The sequence below is a fragment of the Crinia signifera genome, chromosome 5 (genome assembly GCF_055691185.1).
Source record: "Crinia signifera chromosome 5, ASM5569118v1, whole genome shotgun sequence".
Taxonomy (NCBI): Eukaryota; Metazoa; Chordata; class Amphibia; order Anura; family Myobatrachidae; genus Crinia; species Crinia signifera.
Genome location: NC_139221.1, coordinates 94,749,190 through 94,757,958, shown reverse-complemented (window position 1 = coordinate 94,757,958; position 8,769 = coordinate 94,749,190).

The following is an 8,769-nucleotide window of genomic DNA, read 5'->3' as shown; positions in this document are numbered from 1 at the left end:
ATCTTTGTCAAGACAGGATATGTCATAAACAAGACAAGCAGCACCAGGGAGTGTACATGTGTGGTGTCAGTGGTCGGCTTTTATGGGATCACTGTGCTTAATGGGGATACACCCACTTCCTGTTGGACAAAAAAACGGAAGTAGGGTGAAAAGTACCATAAGCGATAATAGAAAAGGCCCAATTATGTATTGTATAGAGAGCCATATTGGCGATTAGCACCCATCAGAAGTTTGCATGGCATAGCGGCTGTGTAAACTAACAAAATATTAAGCGGGGACGCAAACAAACGGAACCGGAAGTGACGTGCGTTCCACTGCCGTGGAACGCACGAGCTTCCGGATACTACGCTATGAGGAAACAGCCGGATGTTGGTAACTACATTTTAGATCAACCCGGATGTAGCGTGCGTTCCAGCAACGTGGAACGCACGCGATGCCGGAACAAGAAAGCACAGTGAAGCGCCAATAAAAATAGCGCATAAACGACACTAACAAAATTGGAAAATTTGATATTAATAGATACACGCTGCATGCCAATCCTAATTACTGGCCAATCACCAAAATAATATCAAAAATTCATCTTGTAGAGAAAAATCTATAAGATATATATGAAAAATTCATATTATAAAGACTACAATTTGGTCTTCATAACAGGTGACCATAAATGTCCGACCACAACACACTGCCCGATACATCACATGATATGATAACCTAGCAACTAAAAATTATGCATATTAAAAAACATGTAAAGAGACTAACAGATATCTGCTAATAGAAAATGATGACAAAACTATGACGAAGGATGCGGTGCACGATAGCATGTGCCGTATTTTTATTTTCTTCCCGGTGTGCGGATGGGGGAATGTTTGTCCGATCAACATCGATCGACAGGTGGTACAATCCGTACACCGGACACACCCAAGACGTTGTGTCGGTAACCAAGTGGCTGTACCTATGCTAGGCTGTACCTGTGGCCTCATAAGCATCTGCTTCAGGTTTGGTCCACGTCGAAACGATTGCATAGGCGGTATCTTGCTTACATGGCCCATTCGCACACCAGTGGCCACAATTGGCCAGTACTTCTTAATGGCCTTACCCATGTCGTCTGATGCTGTGTTGAATGTGGACGCAAAAATCATGCGATCCTGCCCAGATTTTTTGGGGGGATTCAACTGCTCTTTTTGGTGCCTGTTGCGTGCTTTGTAGAGGCATCTAGTGATGGTCTTCTGCTGGTATCCTCTTTCAAGGAACCGCAAACACATCTCATCAATTTGTGCTTGCGCTGTAGATTCAGATGAATTGTTCCGTAGAACTCGTATAAACTGAGAAATAGGGAGGCTTTCCTTCAGGGAACACGGATGGTGACTGGTAGCGTATAGCAGGGAGTTACGATCTGTGTCTTTGCGGTATAATGTGAATCCAATCTGTCCATCATTTTTAAACAAAGTAACATCCAAGAAATTGATCTTGGTTGCAGAGATATTGTATGTAAAACGAATGGTGGTGTCCAACGTATTCAGGTGATCTATCATCTCAGTGAACTCCTTCTCGGTGCCCACCCAAATCAAAAAAATGTCGTCAATAAATCTCTTAAAACTCAAAATTTTTTCAGAGAATAAAGGCATAATCTGCATGTTTTCATACTGGTGCATATACAGGTTTGCATATGAGGGAGCTAGGGATGACCCCATAGCGGTCCCCGAACGTTGCAAGAAATATTCTTTCATATAGCAGAAATGATTTTGACGTAATATCATCTCAGCCAATTCAAGTAGGAATTCTGATGGTGGACCCCTATGGATACCCTCTTGTAAGTGCACCCTCAATGCATCCAAACCACCCTGATGGGGGATCATCGTATACAATGAGGTGACATCCATGGTTACAAAAAAGGCGGAGTCAGGGATACCACCTAAAGTCAGGACTTTTTCAAGGAAGTCGGAGGTTTCCCTCACATAACTCCACATGTTCTGAACATACACTTGTAAAAAGCTGTCAATATAGGTAGCCAAAGGCTGCAACACGGAGCCCACCGCCGATATAATCGGACGGCCAGGTGGATCATCCAGTCTTTTGTGGATCTTGGGTAATGTATAAATATATGGACAGACTGGATGATCCACCTGTAGGTAGGCCAAAGTGTCCTTGTCAATCAAATTAGCCTGCAGACCACGAACAAGAGCAATATCAACCAATTTTTTGATATTATACATAGGGTTGGTACTGAGTTTTTCATAAGTATCGGAGTCTGCAAGCTGTCGCCGGATCTCGGCATCATATGCCAACCAGTCCTGCACAACAACTCCCCCACCTTTGTCAGCCTGACAAAAGACGAGTTGTCTGTTTCCCATCAGGCTACGCAGGGCTGAGCGCTGTGGCGCAGAAAGGTTGTCATATCGTGGTGATAAATGGTGTACAGACATCTCCTGTTCAACGAGCCGCGTAAATGTGCGGATACTGGGGTTCGCCGAACCAGGGTCAAACGTACTGTTTTTCTTGAATTTGTTGACCTCTGACATTTCCTTAGTCTGGGGCCCAAAAAATTCACGAAGACGGAATTTGCGACCAAATTTGAAATTATCAACGGACCAATCAAATTTGTTTGGTCTAACTGTCGGGACAAAAGAGAAACCCAAACTAAGGACCTCAAGTTCAGCCTCTGTTAGGTCATGGCTGGAGATATTAAACACCAGTTCACCTACTTTCCCTTCCCTCCTCTTCTTCTTCCCCCTGCCGCCCCTCCTCGTGGGGTATTTACTGGGCGGTGCGAAGGATCCGGGAATTTGCGTGTAACCCTTCCTAAAAAAGATAAAGATGATGATGATGATGAAGCAAAGTCTCTAGGTGGTCTACCCTCACCCTCTGAGTTCGACTGGGAAGAACTGTTGTATGAAAAATTTGGTCGGGATCTAAATGAACGGGTATCACCCCTATTCTGAAATTTCCGTGTTTCACCTTTAAGCCACCTGTACACCTGGTGGTTGGTATAGTCTTGGTTAACAACCTCTAATTTTTTCTTTTTGAATGTTATGAGGTTGTTTTGGTAGGTACTGATTTGTTCACCAAGTTTCTCAAGCCAATTAGTGCTAGAGTCACCAGCCAGGACCGGCGCAGAGGCCAAATTAAGGACAGCAATTTCACCCTTAATTTTGGTCAATTCTACGCCAACCTCCTCGATTACCAAAAGGAGGAGGTCAAGTGAGCATTTATTCAACACACCACACCATCGGGTGCAGAAGGCAAGATTACCACGCCCGATAGTGGGTGTGTTGCTCACTCGAAACCCTCTCGGAATTCTTTTATTCCTATAGTAGTCTGACAAAAATTTACCATGGAGTGTTAGATCGACCTCTCTCTTTCTAAGCTTGAGGAGTTTATGGTATAGATCAATCGCCTTATCATCCGGTAAGGACGAAAATTCAGAATGATGAAATAAGACCTTCTCGGCCTCGTCATCCGTTAAGGATATCAATATATTCTGAGCTCTATCAAGAGTAGCATCATCAAGCATAGAAATTGGAGGTTGTGACATAATCAAAAAAGATACAAGGACAATAGGTAACCAAGCAAAATATACATGCACACCTGTTTGTGCAAAAAAATTCAGGAGACACCGAGGACTAAGTACACACTGAGCAATTCACCTGAAAAATTGGACACTCAAGAAAAATCAAATACTAGACAGTGCTGAAAAAAGCAGGAAAAATATTAAAAAGCTATTTACCACATAGGTGTGATGTAGCTATGCACACTCCTGGATGCACGCAAAGTCCCAGTTCACAAGGAAATCCGTACTTTGATAATCTTCAGAACCCTAGCAAGGGTAATATAGGTGCTGGAACAAGGAGATATCCAAAAACGGCAAAGTCCCCATATATACTGGTTGGAGGATCCGCACACTAGTTGATCACGAGGCAACAGGGAGGTGCTCCACTTTAAATGAATCGAAATCCCAAATATAGTTCTGTTTGTTGGAAGCATTAATATTTTTCCTGCTTTTTTCAGCACTGTCTAGTATTTGATTTTTCTTGAGTGTCCAATTTTTCAGGTGAATTGCTCAGTGTGTACTCAGTCCTCGGTGTCTCCTGAATTTTTTTGCACAAACAGGTGTGCATGTATATTTTGCTTGGTTACCTATTGTCCTTGTATCTTTTTTGATTATGTCACAACCTCCAATTTCTATGCTTGATGATGCTACTCTTGATAGAGCTCAGAATATATTGATATCCTTAACGGATGACGAGGCCGAGAAGGTCTTATTTCATCATTCTGAATTTTCGTCCTTACCGGATGATAAGGCGATTGATCTATACCATAAACTCCTCAAGCTTAGAAAGAGAGAGGTCGATCTAACACTCCATGGTAAATTTTTGTCAGACTACTATAGGAATAAAAGAATTCCGAGAGGGTTTCGAGTGAGCAACACACCCACTATCGGGCGTGGTAATCTTGCCTTCTGCACCCGATGGTGTGGTGTGTTGAATAAATGCTCACTTGACCTCCTCCTTTTGGTAATCGAGGAGGTTGGCGTAGAATTGACCAAAATTAAGGGTGAAATTGCTGTCCTTAATTTGGCCTCTGCGCCGGTCCTGGCTGGTGACTCTAGCACTAATTGGCTTGAGAAACTTGGTGAACAAATCAGTACCTACCAAAACGACCTCATAACATTCAAAAAGAAAAAATTAGAGGTTGTTAACCAAGACTATACCAACCACCAGGTGTACAGGTGGCTTAAAGGTGAAACACGGAAATTTCAGAATAGGGGTGATACCCGTTCATTTAGATCCCGACCAAATTTTTCATACAACAGTTCTTCCCAGTCGAACTCAGAGGGTGAGGGTAGACCACCTAGAGACTTTGCTTCATCAGCATCGTCATCTTCATCTTTTTTAGGAAGGGTCACACGCAAATTCCCGGATCCTTCGCACCGCCCAGTAAATACCCCACGAGGAGGGGCGGCAGGGGGAAGAAGAAGAGGAGGGAAGGGAAAGTAGGTGAACTGGTGTTTAATATCTCCAGCCATGACCTAACAGAGGCTGAACTTGAGGTCCTTAGTTTGGGTTTCTCTTTTGTCCCGACAGTTAGACCGAACAAATTTGATTGGTCCGTTGATAATTTCAAATTTGGTCGCAAATTGCGTCTTCGTGAATTTTTTGGGCCCCAGACTAAGGAAATGTCAGAGGTCAACAAATTCAAGAAAAACAGTACGTTTGACCCTGGTTCGGCGAACCCCAGTGTCCGCACACTTACGCGGCTCGTTGAACAGGAGATGTCTGTACACCATTTATCACCACGATATGACAACCTTTCTGCCCCACAGCGCTCAGCCCTGCGTAGCCTGATGGGAAACAGACAACTCGTCTTTCGTCAGGCTGACAAAGGTGGGGGAGTTGTTGTGCAGGACTGGTTGGCATATGATGCCGAGATCCGGCGACAGCTTGCAGACTCCGATACTTATGAAAAACTCAGTACCAACCCAATGTATAATATCAAAAAATTGGTTGATATTGCTCTTGTCCATGGTCTGCAGGCTAATTTGATTGACAAGGACACTTTGGCCTACCTACAGGTGGATCATCCAGTCTGTCCGTATATTTATACGTTACCCAAGATCCACAAAAGACTGGATGATCCACCTGGCCGTCCGATTATATCGGCGGTGGGCTCCGTGTTGCAGCCTTTGGCTACCTATATTGACAGCTTTTTACAAGTGTATGTTCAGAACATGTGGAGTTATGTGAGGGACACCTCCGACTTCCTTGAAAAAGTCCTGACTTTAGGTGGTATCCCTGACTCTGCCTTTTTTGTAACCATGGATGTCACCTCATTGTATACGATGATCCCCCATCAGGGTGGTTTGGATGCATTGAGGGTGCACTTACAAGAGGGTCTCCATAGGGGTCCACCATCAGAATTCCTACTTGAATTGGCTGAGATGGTATTACGTCAAAATCATTTCTGCTATATGAAAGAATATTTCTTGCAATGTTCGGGGACCGCTATGGGGTCATCCCTAGCTCCCTCATATGCAAACCTGTATATGCACCAGTATGAAAACATGCAGATTATGCCTTTATTCTCTGAAAATTTTTTGAGTTTTAAGAGATTTATTGACGACATTTTTTTGATTTGGGTGGGCACCGAGAAGGAGTTCACTGAGATGATAGATCACCTAAATACGTTGGACACCACCATTCGCTTTACATACAATATCTCTACAACCAAGATCAATTTCTTGGATGTTACTTTGTTTAAAAATGATGGACAGATTGGATTCACATTATACCGCAAAGACACAGATCGTAACTCCCTGCTATACGCTACCAGTCACCATCTGTGTTCCCTGAAGGAAAGCCTCCCTATTTCTCAGTTTATACGAGTTCTACGGAACAATTCATCTGAATCTACAGCGCAAGTACAAATTGATGAGATGTGTTTGCGGTTCCTTGAAAGAGGATACCAGCAGAAGACCATCACTAGATGCCTCTACAAAGCACGCAACAGGCACCAAAAAGAGCAGTTGAATCCCCCCAAAAAATCTGGGCAGGATCGCATGATTTTTGCGTCCACATTCAACACAGCATCAGACGACATGGGTAAGGCCATTAAGAAGTACTGGCCAATTGTGGCCACTGGTGTGCGAATGGGCCATGTAAGCAAGATACCGCCTATGCAATCGTTTCGACGTGGACCAAACCTGAAGCAGATGCTTATGAGGCCACAGGAACAGCCCAGCATAGGTACAGCCACGTGGTTACCGACACAACGTCTTGGGTGTGTCCGGTGTACGGATTGTACCACCTGTCGATCGATGTTGATCGGACAAACATTCCCCCATCCGCACACCGGGAAGAAAATAAAGATACGGCACAGGCTATCGTGCACCGCATCCTTCATCATATACATCCTTATTTGTCCGTGTGGACTATATTACGTTGGACTGACCACAAGGTGCTTCAGGGAACGGATGGCGAATCACCGTTTGTCCATTCGCCAGGCTCTGGAAAACAAAAAATCAGACAAACCGGTGGCAAAACATTTTTTGTTGCATGGACATTCGGTGGCCAGCCTGAGATGTATGCTCATCGATTTCGTGCCACCTCCACTGCATGGTGGTGATCGTGCAAAAAAATTGCACCAGCGTGAAGCCCGGTGGATTTATGATCTGGGGACAGTAGCCCCGCGGGGCCTAAATGAATATATTTCTTACAATATTTTCTTGTGATTTTTTTCAAGTTTTTTCATTTTTTCTAGACAGTGCTGATTTACATTTTGTTTATTTTTTCTATTTATTTTTCCTATTTTTTCTAAAAATATTTTTCACCAAAGAAAAATAGTTTTGTCGTCATTTTCTATTAGCAGATTCCTATTAGGATATCTGTTAGTCTCTTTACATGTTTTTTAATATGCATAATTTTTAGTTGCTAGGTTATCATATCATGTGATGTATCGAGCAGTGTGTTGTGGTCGGACATTTATGGTCACCTGTTATGAAGACCAAATTGTAGTCTTTATAATATAAATTTTTCATATATATCCTATATATTTCTCTCTACAAGATGAATTTTTGACATTATTTTGGTGATTGGCCAGTAATTAGGAGTGGCATGCAGCATGTATCTATTAATATCAAATTTTCCAATTTTGTTAGTGTCGTTTATGCGCTATTTTTATTGGCGCTTCACTGTGGTTTCTTGTTCCGGCATCGCGTGCGTTCCACGTTGCAGGAACGCACGCTACTTCAGGTTTGATCTAAAATGTAGTTACCAACATCCGGCTGTTTCCTTATAGCGTAGTATCCGGAAGCTCGTGCGTTCCACGGCAGTGGAACGCACGTCACTTCCGGTTTCGTTTGTTTGCGTCCCCGCTTAATATTTTGTTAGTTTACACAGCCGCTATGCCATGCAAACTTCTGATGGGTGCTAATCGCCAATATGGCTCTCTATACAATACATAATTGGGCCTTTTCTATTATCGCTTATGGTACTTTTCACCCTACTTCCGGTTTTTTGTCCAACAGGAAGTGGGTGTATCCCCATTAAGCACAGTGATCCCATAAAAGCCGACCACTGACACCACACATGTACACTCCCTGGTGCTGCTTGTCTTGTTTATGACAAAAATCCCTGTGGCGGATCGAAACGTCGACATACATGATGATTGATTAAAAATCTTTTTCAACTTGCTCTGATGCTATTTGGTGAGTGCCTGCTTCCAACAAACAGAACTATATATATATATATATATATATATATATATATATATATATATATATATTTATTTTTTTTGTATACAGAATAACATCATGAATTAATTGCTTGCATGCATGAACCATGAAGGTTTGAATTAATATTTCTGCCTCTGGCTACATTAACTGTTAATATGTGAGTGGAGTTTAGCAGCTAAAGTAAATTGCAAAGGAGTTAACTATAAAAACAGAATTAACACATGGAAAACAGTTGTTTTTGTGTATCATTGCATGTATAGTAATTATGTTGTGCAGATGTTATTTTGCTCATTCATACAATTTAATGTTAAAAAAATAATGCATTCATTAAAGAAATAGGACATGTTTTGCTGTGTTTTCATTAGGATTTGTGTGGAAGAAGCATTACAAAATGTGTCAGCATTGTTGTAATGGGGCAATAACATCTGCTAGTTCTTCAACAACTAATTACAGTATAATGACAATAAGACAAATAATTAGTAAACAAAAAAAGAGCATAATTTTTTGTGATAAAGCAGAAACTTACCCTCGCACTGATGTAC